Source organism: Pyxicephalus adspersus, chromosome 4 (genome assembly GCF_032062135.1).
Source record: "Pyxicephalus adspersus chromosome 4, UCB_Pads_2.0, whole genome shotgun sequence".
In the NCBI taxonomy this organism is placed as follows: Eukaryota; Metazoa; Chordata; class Amphibia; order Anura; family Pyxicephalidae; genus Pyxicephalus; species Pyxicephalus adspersus.
This window is the reverse complement of record NC_092861.1, coordinates 75531821-75548231: the sequence shown is the minus strand read 5'-3', so window position 1 is coordinate 75548231 and position 16411 is coordinate 75531821.

The window sequence follows — 16411 nt, the reverse complement described above, 5'->3', positions numbered from 1 at the left end:
ATTTGGCACATAGTATGGACCAGCATTAAATGCATACAGTAAACATATACCTGGTAATGAACTGTGAACCTTAAGACCATAACTATTTGGAAGACCAGCACAGCAAGACAATGTGCAACTTTTTTGTGCAATTCTCACCTATATCAAGGACATTGGGCATGATTTATGAAAGTTCTTCATAGCAGGAGAGGATACACTTTCATCAGTGAACCTGTGTGATCCAGCAAACCTGAAAATGGATCAGGTCTAGGACTGAAAACATTCAGTAATGAATAAGAAATGACTTTTAAGAAACCCATTTCAGGTTTGCTAAGTCACTCATAGGTTCACTGATTAAAGTGCATCCTCTCCAGCCTTGGAGAGTTTTCATTATTCAGGCCCATCAAGTAAAAAAGGTCTCATGTATTGCTAACTGGGAACGTAGGTCTTCCAGCTAATGCAGCAATGCAGATTTGAGAACACAAGAAAGAGATCCCACATATTTGTATATTGGTGCAACAATACATTTATTCAGAATAAAAATTTTTTGGTTTTTTGCTAAAAAGCGATATACAGCATAACTGGCACAGGTGCAGCATTTAAATGTACGTTACATTTAATATATAAATAGATAACATTTTTATATGTACATTTAATTGCTGATCTGATGTGTTATATTTAATTTTACCACCATTTTCATTTGTTTTCTGTACAATGTGCAATTCACTGGTTCTTGTATGTTATACCTACCCCTCTTTTTCCAGTTTTGTTACTGTATTTTGTATGTTAAAAATTGTTTTAAAAACGTTTGTGAATGTTTCTGGTAGCTTTGAAATTCAGTACCTATAAGCACTGATAGTCTGGTGCCTTAGACCAGAAAAAAAGCTACACCCCCCATCCAGGCTCGAGGAGATGGGGGTGCAGCCGGTACATCGCTCCGGGGCCTAAATAGCTAAAGGGGGCCCTTGAAGCCCAACGCCTCCCATCATTTTTATTATAGATGGAAAATGTATTTATTTATTTAATTTATTTTTTATTGGATTGCGAGAACTTTTGCGCACAAGATTGCAAAGCGTTGAGTGAGCTCAAAATGAATGACTTAAAACAAGCTAAAATAAAATAAATAAAATGTAAAAATGAGAACCAGCACGTGTGACTTTTGCAGAGCAGGCAAGGTGCAGAATATTACAAACAATTCTGTAGAAGTGATTAAGCAGGAAATAGGGATGTGAGTAAGAGTATAGATAAATAGATTAGCTCCATGTTACTGATGTGCCTGCTGTGGCCTAATCACATCTTCCCAGGGATTCCCAGGCTCCAGCTGACCCCAATAGTTGCACCCGCTGTTGGTGTTCATACTCCTTGTTCGTACTATTCCTTTTATCTTACTGTGACCCCAAAGATGGTATAACAGACAGCCATAGAAATAGCTTTGTCTTGCTCTCTCCCAAAACCTGTGTTTCAGTGAAACCTAAAGCGCAATTCCATCTACTGCATTTAATTGCATGCAATAAGTATAAACAAATCACTGTCACTGCTTCTGCCACTGACCAGTTGTAATTTTGACAGCTGCATCTTTGCAAATTGATGCCTACAAGCAAAAGCATGCTTTATGATACATCAGTGCTGCATAAAGGAAAAAAAACTCTTGCAAAGCATTTAAACAGTTGCACTATTCAGTGCCTGAAAAGAAGAATGTACAAAGAAGAATAGATAATGGTAAAGAACATCGAGGGAGCCAACCTTACCGAAATGTAAAAGTGAGGCAAAACTTGAATATCCATAAATATCTCTTAAGGCAGATCAGTCAAGATTAGTCCGACCTCAAACTTTACTTATTTACCTTCTTTCTAAACAATTGTAGGTGGTTTCTTTATTCATTTTTAACATCTGAAATCAGAAAGAGATTGTGAAGTATGATATATATATATATATATATATATATATATATAGGGGCTGATCTATGGGGGAAAGCATGTATTTAGCTGACTACATTAAACCCAATGCACAGGTATCATACTTCACATGACGGTGACATCTAGGGCAAGTATTTTATTCCAGAACTTGAATGGTGACCCTGGATGATGCCTGGGTAATTAGATTATTGAGCTCCTGCAGAAAAAGTATACCAAGGTCATTGTTAAACCTACACATTACTCAAACTGCATGCATATATTACAAAAAAAAAAAAGAATTTATGTTTTTTTCTATTTTATGTTAGACCTATTTTATAGCCCTATACCTAACAATTAAAGTTTATATTTATTCTTGTTTTTGCTTGAACAATAATGTAGAAATTGCTGCCTGAACATTTGAAAATGTGAATTTGGGAAGATCAGAATTTGACTAATCCTTATCTTTAGTATAGGTAGGATAGTTCTTTTAGTATAGTATAGTATATATAGACTTTAAATATCTTAAAATACTGTGCTATAGCTGTGTAAAAATATGAAGGGTAGCAGTAAACCAAGTGACTACTTTTTTGAATTGTCTGCATCTTAACAAGGTCACACTTCTTTTGGGACTACAATGTTTTGTCAGAGTGTGCTTAAGAGATTGTGTTATACTAAGTATTGAGTGATTGTCATTTTTCATAGTATTTACAATGTGCATTCACCACTAATTCAGAAAAAATAATACATTAGAGTAATTTGCAAAGCAACCCACCAGTTATTACTTGAATTTAAATTGTAAGTGTAAGCTCTTCTGGGCAGGGTTCTCTCACCCTCCTGTGTCTCCATCTATCTGTCATTTCCAACCCCTATTTAATGTACAGCGCTGTGTAATATGTTGGCGCTATATAAATACTGTCTATTAATAATACCAATATTAGGTGTATGATAATATGACACATTCCACAAAAAATTAATCTGGAGTGTTTTAGATTTGTTACCGAATCCCACCACTTCTACACCTTCCAAGTCTTTAATAAATTCCACTGTCATATATTCTTTCAATACTGTATTATTTTGTACTAAATTGTTCTAAAGACTTCTAATGAACCCAAATGATGTAAAATCCTTTAAAATTGCAATCCTAATTTGTTATAAATAACATGTGGTGTATGTTTTAGTTGCTATAATTTGCTATAATGAGCACTAAACAGCCACTGGATGTCAGTATTTTTTAACTAACAGTAAGTACTTCTATCCTGCTATGATTATTACCGAATACTGAAATATAGTAAGAGCTAATGGTATGATTAAACTATGTGAAGTGTCTACGGGATGTCAAACCGTACAAGTTACTTAAGCAAATGGATGCAATCAGCCCACCTCTTATATAAAATTACCCATGATGCTATGTCACTCCCTTAAAAATTTCCAATCACTTTATTCTAACTTTGACTGACTGCTATACAATGTTTGTATAAACTGTCAGATGAACAGAACAAGGGAAAATAATTTATTCAAGGCAATAAACATAAAAAAACTAATGTGAATGGTGAAAGCATACATTAACAGGAAATCTAACATTTAAGGTAAAGAAATCTGTCATTTACTAAACCAAAAATATTTTAAAACCACAGTTGAATATGTACAAAACCAAGTAAAATTATGTAATCCCAAGTGCACTGACAACCATTTTTAAAATCAAGTATCAGTATGGTATTCAGAAATCCATTATTCAGAAAGTACTAGACTTCTAAAGGAAAAAAAATCTATTCATGCTATATGTGACTATGGCTGTGGTAACTATGTAATATTAGAATGGCTTGCCAAGGAGTTTAAAAGGACAGTAAACCTGAAACAATGCTACACTAATGTAAAAGAATTACTAAGTACATGAAAATATATATAAAAAATATACTGTATTTATTTTTTATTAAGTCAAATGCATCCTATGGTACGTTGTTATTTCCCTACCTAGGCTACAGGGCTAAACAACTTTACTGTCTTTTAATATTCTGCCATTCTTAAAGGAACAGCTACTGTTCTAAAACTTACCAAAATCATTTTGTAATTTATTAAAAAATTGCTTAATATTATTATTACTTTTTATTTACACAAAAAAATGGTAAATTGATTAGATCCTGGACTGTAATTTCTCTTTTTAGTCCTTGAGATGTCATTGCAGGGGCTACAAAAGATCAGAAAGAGGTGTTCACAGTCCCAGCCAATGTCTGTGGCCAGTGACCAGTAAGAGGTTGGTGTGTGATGGCAGGGCAAACTCTATCTCTGGTGCCACACATGCCATGCATATTCAGTAGGGATGTTGTAAATTACAGTATGCAAACAATCCTTTGTCCGCCATTTACTTAAATCAGAACAACCTCATCTCCTGTGTTAACACTAAACTCTTGAGTGAACCTAAAACTTTCCTCAAACCTCCCATTATATGCCAAGCTTCTTTCCCATGAAGCTTTTCACTTTTTTATCAGGTCTCCTCTGCCACTGCTAACAGCACAGTAAATCACAAACCTCAACACCCTGTATTGCATGTGTAGGTACAAGCACAGAGAGTTCAGCTCTGTAGTGCCATGGCTCAATTAACTGTTTTGTGACTCTACTAAGTGTAGGTTTATCAGAAGTTATAGTGAAAAAAACAGCATGACAGCAGAATGGTAGATTTCAACAAAAATAAAGAATTTCTCAGCTCACAACACTGCCCCTGATTTAATAAAGCTCTCCAAGACTGGACAAGATACACTGGAATGGATCTGGTCCAGGAATTAAAACATTTGCTAGCAAATGGTTTTAAAGAAATCCATTCCAGGTTTTCTGGATCACCCAGCTTTACTGACTAAACTGTATCCTCTTCAGCCTTGGACAGCTTTAATAAATCAAACCCACTGACAGGACAAAATGACTGAAAAGGACAGGACAGCACAAATGAGAAGATGTGAGCTGGATACTTCATCAGAAATGAGGTGGGCTCAATGTACCTACTGCAGCTTTTAATACTTGTTGTGTGCATGAATATGGAACTTTTCACTTTTAACACAGGAGAGGACTATCTACAAGAATATAGGCAAAAATAAAGGTATTGAAATAAAGGTATAGCAATCCTAAAAGCTTTACTGGTTTCTTTCAGCTTAGCTGAAATAATACAATGCTACAGATGATCAGGAGACTACAACATCACCTGCTGTTTAGATATTGGACTAATTAAAGTATATTTAGCTAGGACATCTGCAGCCCTAAACTTCAGATTCTAGAAAAAAACCTTCATCATGATGTCCTTGCGCTACCTACCTGCCCTCTTTTCACCTGACTGGACAGCCACTCATTGATATAATTGTAAATACGTAGAAGCTCCCAATATTACCACTCTGTGTGTTCAAAGCTGTTGGTCTCACCTTTACAAACACTTTACATGGGTTATATTATAACTACCGTATTTTTTGCCGTATAAGACGCACTTTTTCTTCCCCAAATCTGGGGGGGAAAAGTTAGTGCGTCCTATATGACAAATGTGTTATAAAATAATTAAAATAATATACTCACTCGATACCCGATCCTGCGTGTCTCCGGCTGCATGCAGCGTCTGTCTCTTCTCTCCTCTGCCAGCGCGTGTCTTCTCCTGTCTGTAAAGCAGAGCGAAAGAAGCCGGCACAGCGCCCCCTGCTGTTCCCTGTCCTAACTGCCGTACAGTGGAAAAAAAGCACAGAGTGATCAGAAGGGGAATTTGAATGACACAGAGTGATCAGAAGGGAATTTTGAATGACACAGAGTGATCAAAAAGGGAATTTGAAAGGCACAGAGTGATCAGAAAGGGAATTTGAATGGCACATGAGTGATCAGAAGGGGAATACCGGTATGAATGACACATGAGTGATCAGAAGGGGAATAATCTTTCAGAATCTTTTTTTTCTAGATTTTCCTCCTTTAAAATTGGGTGCGTCTTATATTCCGGAGCGTCTTATACGGCAAAAAATAAGGTACATGAGCACCCATGTGGGTAAAAGTTTGGGACATTAATGTAGCTGATTATTACAAAATTCCCCATATTCTTCCCTGTCTGGAGGATAAGTGTATTCTACCTAATGTCACAATACTTGCAACTGTATTACACTCCACTGAATTCTCTACAGACATTTTTTTTAACTAAACCCCATTATAGTCATCTGTCAATTGCAGGGCACCGTCATCTTCTTCCTTCTTGTCTTTCAAGTTGCACCAATCTTGAATGTCTGGGATGAAATTAAGTTCATTTAGACCCGGTTACTGCAGGGATTGCCAGGGTTGGGATTTCTAGCAAGCAATCTGGTAGGAAAGAATGCTTATTGCAGAAGGGACATCACCTTTCCCTTTCTGCAATAATGCCTTGTCTGACCCCCAGTTTTTAGAGCGCAACTATAGTTCAGCACCAATCTCCTATGTTAAGATACATTTCTTATTTCCTCTAAACAATTAAATATAGTAGAGTAGTTTAGTTAATCTCCAGTGGCTGTTAACTTAAGGAAGTCATTGGTTGCCAAGTATGCCTCTAATAAACTTTGTTATTAACTGATCCCAAAATCCTGGTTCAGTCTGCCTCACCTTTTATTTATTTTGGACCAGCCCCTTATCCATGGTTTTGATCTCACAATCTAAGTTTTCTGTATTATCTCTACGTCTTCATACAATGCGACCTTACAGTATGGCAAGGCTTATCATCATGCAAGGCCATATTCTTTCCCATCAATGTCCAGTTGGTTAACTACACTTTGGCTTACAGGTGAATACCACAACTGTGTAGGTAAAAATAGCAAACTTTAGAAAACCTTGGATTACACAGGTGAACAAAAAATTAGTTTTGATAATCATCAGAAACCACAGCAAACTTTTCTAAATCAGTTTTTCGAGCAGATTTCAGATCTGTCTTCAGTTTTTCCCTAACATGTACAGTTATGAGTTATGAGTACTATTATGGTTAACATTGTACGTGTATGTATTTTGTTCTAAAACGTAAGCATCATTAAAATGAATGTTAATAGATCTTCAGTGTGAAGTAAAATAAGGCGCATTGTGGTATAGATCTACTGAACATTGTTAGTCAGATACCACTGTTTCTTCAGAAATGCGTAGAGTATGATTTTCTTGTGTACTCTTTGTCTGGATTGTTGCGGTACAGCATTCAGCAGTAGTCAGCCATCATACTTTCATTCCAGAAACCTTGGTAGTGGTGCTCTTTGGTAGGGGTACCTGGTGAAAACATTCTCCTTGTTCTTCAGTCACCATACCAAGATTTTCCGGGAAGAATTCTAGATGTGAGTGCAAGAAATGCATTTTTAACTACATGCGACAACCCAGTTTCTGGTATGAATCAAGCAGATTCTGAACTCCTTCCTGGTATGCAGGAGACCTATGGTTGCCCAGGAAATTTTCACACAGTCACTTGAATGCATCCCAAGCTTCTAGCTCATCTGCTGTGAGAGATTGTTTGAAAACATCATCCTGCAAAACAGACTTGGTCTGTGGCCCTATAAATATTCCTTCCTTCATTTTTGCAGTGCTTTTGTACAGAAACTTCTCAACAAGGTACTGAAAACCCATGGAGTTTGATTTACCCGTGGCCTTTACAAGGTCCTTCATCAAGCCTAACTTGATATGGGGAGGTGGCAGAAATATTTTATGCGGATCAACCAGAGGCAGAAACTTGACACTGCTTATTCTGGGCTTATAGGTATGTCTTGGTAGCCAATCACGCTTGTCAGAGAGGTCTCCCGTAGATCAGGCCCACAGGCATAGAAAACAGCAATATTTTGTGAATCCTCCTTGCATTCCCATCAGCAAGCCAATGACCTTTAGATCCCCACAGATGTTTAACTGGTGTGTTTTATGCTGGATTGCTTCAAGTAGTAACTTCATGTTGTTATAGGACTCCGCTGGGCAATTGGTAAACTTGGTTTGGAATTACCATTATGCAGTAAGAGTGCTTTCAAGCTTCTTTTAGAGGAATCAATGAAGATACGCCATTCAGATGGAACATGCTCTTGTGACAAACTAATAAACAGTGCATTAATATCATGACAGTAATACAGTGAGCCATCACTAGTGAAGAAAGTTGTCAAGTTATGATTTCGTTTGCTGTAGTGAGTTACAGATACACCCTTTGCAAGCAAGTGCTTCTGTTTAAGCCTTGCAGCAAGAAGTTCTGCCTTGTGATTTGAGAGATTTAGACCATGAACGAGATCATTCAGCTCTGCTTGTGTAAAGGTCTCTGGTTCTGAATCTTCATCCGCCAAGTAGTCAGGATCAGATGATTCTGGGTTGTAAGTGGCTGCAACTTCAGTGCATTGCTAATCACCTTCTACAGAAGCAAGTCCATCATGTGGCGGTACCGGAACTAGCAATGAATCATCATGGGGAACAGGCCTAATTGAAGAATTGAGGCTGCGCTATACAACTTTGTGCTTAGTTTTACCTGAGAATACACATTTGTTGGCGCGGCAAAAATAGCAATCGATTGGATGGTCTCACGGTTCTCTCCACATCATTGAGATTGCAAATGGCATTGCTGCTTTATGCAGATTTAGCCAGTCAGGCAGTCTATTGGAACAACTAGTACAGATGACATGTAGAGCCCAAGATTTATGCTGGTCACCAAGTGGACAGCCGAAATATATTTTGTATATCTTTTTAAGTTCTGTGGTAATTTGGCTACATTGTGCTTTCCTCGTGAATGAACCACACATGTAACAGAAACTGAAACAGGCAATTTCTAGGCATGATGACAAATGAAATCAAACTTTAAAAAAAGAAACTGGGGTTAAATGTTGCAGTATGTTAAGGCTATTTATAACGAATTTATCACAATATATAATTAGCTGCATCACAAAAACTAGAACTGCTAGAAAAAAACACAGATTTGAAATCCGCATCAAATATACTACAAAGCCCACATAAAATTATATCTGATGAAAATGACATGTTGACCTGTGTTATGATTATACACACTAAATAGATTGTGATTTGTTGTTATCACCCGCCTATGGAAAAGATATTTACTCACTCAGCTACTCATCCATAGTGCCTACCCTCTAGTTTACCACAAAAGACAAATTAGATGGAGTTTTGTTCTTTTTTAAATTAAGCAATAAAATCCATAGATGTTTGTTCTCTAACAAGTGTTTTTGGGAGCTTAAACATTCTATTAAAATGTATATTGTACTATGGTAATAGTGCTATTACCTAATTTGGCACATTTATCATAAATGTTTTTACTCTCAGTTACCCTATATGCACGCTTCTCATTATTAATAAAACCTTTGTTTGGAAAAGCAAAAAAAGCTGGTGCTAAAAACCTTTTTCAGCTTGGCTGCTTTTATTAACCACATGTTCTGCCATATAGAAGAGACATCTTTCCAAAGGCTAGTTTAAAGAGATCTCTTTAACGTGTTATACAGCATCATTCCAAGAGATAAGCGTATTCTGTAAAATACATTTACCTTATAATGTCCTTTGCTGTAAATACAACTGCAAAATCTTTCCTGTCTATGTAGTTGATATACTCCGTGCAAGCCATTTCAAAGCTGTTGAAGAAAGTCTATCTTCACTACTCAAACAATGTAGAGCAGACACATGTGACCTGCACATTTCGCTTAAAGGAAAACTGAAAAGTTAATTTTAGCAGGGTGCTTACAGCCACCTTCCTGGGTATTTTTTGTCACACTACTGGTACTGAGTATATAAATAAAGTATATATAAATAAATAAAGTATATATATATATATATATATATATATTTATATAAAGTATAAATCTTACAGATTCGCTTTTTAAGTACAGCAAAGGTACAACAAAGAACTGCATAATCTTTTACTACCATCTAATTGCAAACATGATAGAATGATCCATGGCAAGATGAAAAAAGAAACAAACAACAAGTATATGTTAGTGATAATTAAATCCTAATAATGTAGCCAATATTAAATCTTCCTGGTTTATTTATTAAAAAAAAGCCTAAACTAATTTACAGATGCTACACACAATTGCAGATAAGAATGGCCAATGAACATACCACATAAAAAGTAGACACAACTGCAGTCTTGAGTTTATTGGAAGCAAAAAAGCCTAACTGCCCCGGGATGCTGGCCCACCAGTTTTGCATACACAGGTGTGCAAACTATAGGGAAAACTGATGTCCATAGCAAAGCAAGCAGGGAAAGTATAAGGCAGGTTGCTGCTTTTCTTCCAAAATACCCTAGCATGATAGGGTGTAATACAAGTCACAAATGCCATATGTGTCCACAATATATACACTTTCTGGAATATTTTTTTCATAAGACATTGTAAGGTATTAAGGTGGCTTTCTTCAGGACTAAGAAAACCACATATTAAATAGGTATTTGATCTGTGAAGCAAGCTTCCAGACTGGTCTTACAGGCTTCCCATAGTACACAATGGGAGATGAGAGGGGTAGGTTAACTGATTAGATGTGAATGCTCAGGTAATAATTTGCTGTCGGTTTGGGGTAAGGCTACGTACACACATGCAATAGTCCTTGTTTGATAATGGGCTCAGGGCCGATATCGTACAAGAATCTTGCATTAGCACAGTGCCCGTCTGGCAGATCCACGGACGACGAGCGATCGTAATGCAAGTGAAGGGGAGAGAGCGCAGCGGGTTGCCGCTCTGTCATTCTCCCCCTCCCCTCTCCATACAGCAGAACAGGTCTGTATGTACAGCACTCATTCATGCATCGTGCTGTTGTTTGTCGTTTCAAAGGATTGGGAAAGATCCTTTCCAACGACAATAATGCATGTGTGTACATAGCCTAAAAGTTTGCGGGTTAGACTCTTGAACCATAGAGGAAAGCACCTCAGAAATGAAAGCCACAATACCCAAGTTTGGGACTATACTGTAGGTGCCTTATTGCCAGTTTGGGAATTTGTTTAAGTTTGCTGCCTGGAAGGTTGTTATGTTACTATTCTGCTGAAACAAAAAAAAAGCTTGTATGTAAATATTAGCATTCAATAAAAAGCACCAATGGGGACTGTGCAGCTGTGTACTGTGTGCTGCAATGATCCCCCAAATATATATATATATATACACACACATACATACACATATATATATATACACATACACATATATATACACACAAATTTGTGTAGCAGACAAGATAAACAAAATGGCTTCAGCATTGTTTGAAAAAAGGTTTGTGGGTTATATGTCAAATCCTAACATGGAATAATTAAAGTCAATACATACATGTAAAGAAGTTTGCAACCAGCAACTACCTTATCAGGTCTCCAGTCTTATTGTCTGATTTGTTGCGGTAGTGCAGCTCGAGCTCCTTTTTTCAGTCATCCTAAACCCATGGGTTAAGTAGCACACACAACATATAATCCACTAGAAAAGAAAACAAAGATAGGCAATATATGAAAACATATATTAAAAACAGTTTATACTGCCAGAACCATGCATTAACTTTACCAACAAGCTAGCTATAGGTCATTTAGCCTTCCTCAAATTCCCCATAAAAAGCTGTATGAAAAAGGATAAATGAGTCAAGAGCCTGGGAAATCTAGGTGCACAAGTCTGTTTCTCTGTTATCACAGACAATTTGACCACTGCTTCTGGTTTCTGAAGTAAATTTCCCTCTAGGCTCCTAGAATCTGCAGTGGATATCAATACACTACATGGTATCCAAACTTGTTAAAGCGGACCTAAAATCAGATTTTTACTTTTTATAAAAGGGTAGACAATCCTTATATAAATAATTTTAAAAAAGAAGGGTGAAGCAGCCCCTTTTACAATGGGCTACGTTACCTGATCTTGCGTCTGCGCAGTGCAAGATAGGGTGACAAACCCAGAAGAAGGTAGAAGAAGGCCTAAGATGGTGGGAGTAAGAAGAATTTCAGGAGAATGCAGGACCCAATCGAAGACAGCTCCAGGACGATCGAGTGATCTACGCAATTAAAGGTAAGTGTGATTTTTTTATTTTTCACTTTAGTGAATGTGGTGGACTAGCAGTGGAATATTCATTAGCTCATGACTCATGTTGCTGATATACCTACTATGATATTCAACAAATTGCTATTAGTCATTGTGAGTCACTTGTGTCTGTACACAGGTTTCCTTAACTAATTAAAGCACCTATTCACCCACCTAATAGAAAAAAAGAGACATGCATAGATTCATCACCAGGAATGCATTCATGAACAACTAATACTTTGAAAAATACAACTTATTTTCACATTTCAAACAAACAAAAAAAATATTTCATATTGGTCTACATCACTTGCCAAAACACTGCTTTCACACACTGTTGGCTTTATTAATATTAAGTAATTGTTTTATTTTTCAAACACACAGATCTACCTACATAATTTGGTGTGTTCCTAAATGATTCAACAAACACAAATAATGAACACACAAAGGACATCTGGTCTTATCTTGGACTAATTACTAATCAGCATGTGTCCTATAAAAGGCACCAGACTGCATCCACATTGCATATTTGAACCTTACTAGGCTAGGAAAATGCTAAAGAGGCAGTTCGTTAGAAAAACAAATTATCAAAAAAGGGCTTCTAGCCAAATCTATGTGGGTCCATCTACTCCCAGTCTATTTAAGTTGTGAGAAACAGGCTTTGGAAGGAGGTTTTCAGAGGCTGAATGAAATGGGATCATTTTTGGTCAGTTACCCAGTGTAAGCAGCATTCATCACCACACACACAAGTTCTTGTTCTGGACTCAGTAAAACATAGGGGATATTAACCTCGCCTCTTAGTGCTGCAACTGAGGGCAAACAAAAGAACAGCTTTGTCACTTATCGGGCCTTAACCCAATATGGTGAAGATCTGACATGTAATATCAATGATTGGCAAACCAGCAAGAACTATGCACAGGACAACTTTTATTTTTTATAGTGTTTCCTGTTCTCTCACTAGTCATAATCTAATTTAATCATACTTATTTTGTCAGAAGCCAGAATAATGTAAATGTTTTCAGCTGTTTTAGTTGTCTTCAGTTTCAACTTTACTTTATTTCATTGTATTGTCCCCACTGGCTTCCTGGCAGAGAATCCCCTTACCTGATGATGTAGTACTGACACACAATCATAAGGACATGGGGTTGTCCCAATGGTAAGGTAATACTTTTTAAATCAGGTTCCTGTACAATAACAATTTTTTCTTTATTTATAATCCAACATCAGCAAGTGAAGATTGTTTGCCTGCTGTATGGAAACCTAGAGGGGAGGACATAGGGGATATTAAAGCTGAAATCCAGCCTTACCTTTAGTATTGCATATTTGTACAGACTGCATTTCTGTGCTTACAATTCACTGCACACTGTGAGCTTTTAACCTACTCCTTCCTAGCCTTGCTGTCCTTGCCTGTCCCTTTAAGTAATTTCTTGTACTTTTTTTAAATTTCTTGCCCTTTTTTTGTACATTTAAATGAGGGTCAAATCCCACCAGCTTTTGTCATAGCATAAAGATGCATACACATTTATGCATATATGTGCAAACTGCGCACCCAAAACACACTCTGAAAAATATATTCCAATGGGTAATAAGTTTAAGAGGTTAAAACTAAAACCTATGTGGTTCACAGCTGATGTTAAAAAAAACATAAGGAACAAGACAAAGGGCATTCCAAAAATATGAAAATGAAGGATCACCTTCATCATTTGCAACCTATAAAGAATATAACAAAAGATTTAAAAAGGAAATAAAACGTGCAAAACTTCAAAATGAAAGGCAGATTGCAAAGGAAAGTAAGGCAAACCCCAAAAAATGTTCAAATATATTAATAGCAAAAAAAGATCAGATCTGAGCATGTAGGCCCCTTAAAGGTTGTCGCTGGGTTGGTAACTGGGGATAAAGACAAGGAAGATTTACTAAACACTTTTTTTTAGCTCTGTGTTTACAAATGTCACTGCCTTAAATGAGTCACAATGGCTCAGAATTGATATGATAGAGAAACAGCTGGGAAAAATTAAGGTTGACAAATCACCAAGACCTGATGGATTACATCCACGTGTCCTAAAAGAGCTGAGATCCCCTATTTCAAAGCCAGAGACTCTTTAGTCACTGGCAAAGTACCGATGGATTGGCGTAAGGCCAATGTGGTTCCTATCTTCAAAAAAGGAGCAAAGTCATTACCAGGTAACTACAGTCCCGTTAGTTTAACGTCCACAGTTGGAAAGGTCTTAGGGAGTTTGATAAAGAACCACATAGAGGAGTTTCTGCTAGAAAATAATAATATAAGTGATAGTTAGCATGGCTTCAAGAAAGACAGAAGTTGTCAAACAAATGTACTCTCTTTTTATGAGGAAGTAAATAAACAGGTAGACAGTGGAATAGCAGTTATTAAAGTGTACTTGGACTATTTCCAAGGGGGAATACATTTGGGGGAGTCAGACATGAAAAAGGATCTGGGGGTTCTAGTATATCATAGACTTAATAACAGCATGCAATGCCAAGCTGCAATATCTAAAACTAGCAAAGTATGTTCTTGTATTAAAAGAGGAATAGACCGCAGAGATGGAGACATTACCCTGCCCCTGTAAAAAGCATTGGTCAGACCACATCTGGAATATGCAGCCCAGTTTTGGGCACCAGTTCACAAAAAGGACATTGTTGAATTGGAGAGAGTGCAGAGAAGGGTAACTAAACTAATAAAAGGAATGGAGGAGCCTATTTATGAGGAGAGATTAGCTGAAATGAATCTTTTCTCCCTTGAGAAGAGAAGTTTAAGGGGGGATATGATCACCCTGTATAAATATATAAATGGTCCAAATAGAAAACTCTCTTCCCTATTATTCACTTTGATATCATTACAAAGAACAAGAGGGCACTCTGCGTCTGGAGGAAAAGAAGTTTAAGCCCTGGATAAGTAAGGGATTCTTCACTTTAAGGTCTGTGAAAATGTGGAATCGGCTCGCTCGGAAAGTAGTTTTAGCAACTACTATAGATTGTTTTAAGAAAAAGCTGGATGCTTTCCTAGAAGCACAGAATATACCTGGGTATTAAAGCTTTAAAGTAAAAATGACTGTTGATCCAGGGAACATCCGATTGCCTCATGGAATCAAGAAGGTTTTTTTTTTCCCCTGTTCAAGCAAATTGTACCAGGGGATTTTTGCCTTCCTCTGGACCTACTATGTGTTATAGGGATTTATATCTGGGATATGTTTATTTCCCTTGTGGTTTAATTTGATGAACTTATTTCAACCTAACCTACTATGTAACTCCCAATGGCAATATTTATACATAACATTTACATTAGTAATAACAACTATCTCTCAGCATGTGAATGTAGGATGCAGAATCCTTGTAGTACTTCTGGGTGGGTGAACTGAGTGCAGCTGGCGGACTAAGGTAGTAATGCATGTGCAGAGTCAACTATAGTTGCCTGGGAATCCCGGCTTACCTTGAGTGTGGTGCTAAGACGTATGGTTCTTTCATCCTGGCACGGCCAATCTACATGGCCAAAGATCATACGGCAGAAGAATAGAAGGAACATGGCAGCACCTGGTGCTGGAACGCGGAAAGGTGACTTGACCAGGTTCAGGTATGCTTTAAGGAGTCACAAATTTTAAATATTTGATGTCACCTAAAAAAAACCCTCCCTTACTTTATAGTAATTGCTAAAAATCTAAATATATAAATAAATAAAAAAATATACATATTTTTAGCCTGATGTAAATTTGAGCTATATTGTGTCCCAAAATAAAATCAATCCACAGCTTAACAATTTCAAAAACTAAAGAAAACCCCAAAACATGAACATGAACAGTTCTATGATAAAACTGTTTGCTCAACAGTTTGCTTTTAAAATTTGCATTGCTCTATGTTTGCTTGGAGAGTCCTAGACTACCAAAACATATTGGAAATAGGAAGATTTGTGAACACAAACAAAACCACAAAGGTAGAGCCTGGTGATGTGAACAGTCCATGTCACTTGAATGGCTCTTCTGTATAGCTCTGGAGGTTCACTAATGAAAGTGTATCCACTCCAGCCTTGGAAAGCGTTATTAAATCAAGCCCTATGTTTCTAAGGAAGAGTGTGTTGAAAGCAATGATACTAAGACATACATACAGTATACTGTATAAATACTATATCATTGTAGTTTTCAATAAGCAATCTCAGTAGAGAGTAGGGGAGCCTATATTGGGAGGGGGAAGGGGAGAGATGTGAGGACCTGAAACAAGCACAAAATTACAGTAGGAAATGTGTCAGAATTGGGTAATTCTAAATTTGTTCAAGATAACAATGTGTACAGTACTGCTGCTAAAGTATCAAAATACCAGCCAGGGATGAAGCTAGTACTAAAGGAATATGACAAGGGCATCCTCTATTACTTTCTCAGTGCATTTCAAGGGAACATATGGCATGTGCACCTCAAGCTGTCAGCTGTACGTCAGAGAGAGTTTAGATTTCATAGTTGTGGACAGGTGTAAATTTACCAAACAAATCAAAAAGTTGATTTCTACTGTCATGGATGGTGAATTGCCAGAAGACACAGGCACTCTTCCAAATTCCATCATCTGCTATGT